Source organism: Crassostrea angulata, chromosome 9 (genome assembly GCF_025612915.1).
Source record: "Crassostrea angulata isolate pt1a10 chromosome 9, ASM2561291v2, whole genome shotgun sequence".
In the NCBI taxonomy this organism is placed as follows: domain Eukaryota; kingdom Metazoa; phylum Mollusca; class Bivalvia; order Ostreida; family Ostreidae; genus Magallana; species Magallana angulata.
Window position 1 is genome coordinate 19,722,720 of NC_069119.1, and position 1,457 is coordinate 19,724,176.

At 33.4% G+C, this 1,457-nt stretch overlaps 1 non-coding gene across 1 annotated transcript; it reads right to left on the reverse strand.

The window, feature by feature from the left end:
* Positions 1-213: 213 nt before the first annotated feature.
* On the reverse strand, positions 214-295 carry Trnas-gcu (transfer RNA serine (anticodon GCU)). Its single transcript has one exon. It is a non-coding gene; the product is annotated as a tRNA-Ser (tRNA).
* Between the last annotated feature and the right edge of the window lie 1,162 nt (positions 296-1,457).

Here is a 1,457-nt window from a genome sequence, read left to right on the forward strand (position 1 = left end):
CTATTTCAAAGTTAGGAACAGATTACCCTTACAGCAAAGAAGCAATGCAATATTTCTGCCCTTTCCGACAAGCGAAAAAATCCAGAGCTCCACCGAATAAATCCAAGAATTTGCGTATGGCATCAAGTACTACGTAAAAGAACTCTATATGGTGAAGCGCAGACTTCAATCTTCAATTTTTCTGTAACGAAATGAAATGAAAAAAAAAATACACGACGAGGATGGGATTCGAACCCACGCGGGGAGACCCCAATGGATTAGCAGTCCATCGCCTTAACCACTCGGCCACCTCGTCATATAATTCAAAATGAAATGCGTGCATGGTTGCTCAATTTACGTGAATTATTTCGTGGTTTTCCCTTGACAAAGATATTTAAATCCTCAACGACTTATGAATCTTTATTAATTATTCATAGATGTAAAAAGTGAATCCACGAATTTACGTGAACACGGGGAAAATGGTACATATTTAACGAAAATTGTCCCCCACGAATACAAATGATGTTGCTCCGTGCAGTATTCATTTGAATTGTAGCACTATCTTGAGTCATGCACTTGAATGACAGTGAGACTGTGATGTTTTGGACAAACTTTCTTTACCAATCAGACATTATGAAGCGTGCTTAGAAATTCGATATTAGTTCAAAAACTAGCGATAACGACTTTTTTCTGAAAAATGCTTAAATTTCTGGTATTTTACAATTACATACAGAATGAATGGGGAAAAAATAAAAAAAAAATAAAATAAAAGCAAAAAATCCGTATTTACATGTACTTCCTTTTCATGCAGACTCCGAATTCCCCATACCTTTTTCTTTCGTTCCTCAATTGTTGCTATGTGTATGGCTAAATTACTAGTAATTATTTTCATTTAAACGTTTTTATGACAAAATTTAATGACAATTCAACACAAAAGAATACTGATTACGATGATAAACATCATTTCTGATTAAACATCCTTCTGTCCCGACACAGACCAGGAACATTATTCAATTTTTCGGGTTTTTTAAAATAAAAATGAATTCAGAATTAATTTAAATCAATATTAATGTTAAGCCTTTATAAAGGATTTATTAAGTATTTAGTCTCTTATTTAAAAATATTATTGTTTGAAATGTCAGGTATGTGAGGAAAAGGGACATGTAACTATACTTGCAAATAACTAGTTATCAATTGAAAATTTTGTCTTACTATTTAACTAATTGTACTATTCTGAAATAAAGTTTTTGTTAAAATAATTCATGCCACGAATGCCATCTTCCTTATTAATAATTAAAATTACGGTTTATAGCTTTATGAATAAATAATTATGGATCATGCCAGCAAGCGAGCGACGCGTCAGAATTGCAACAAAGCGACTGAAACGCACTTTGATTACTACCATGGAGGCGTCGAGGAGACTATGAGAATTCAATGCACGTTTTAATCACTCTCCAATCCCGGAAGTAATGGGAGGA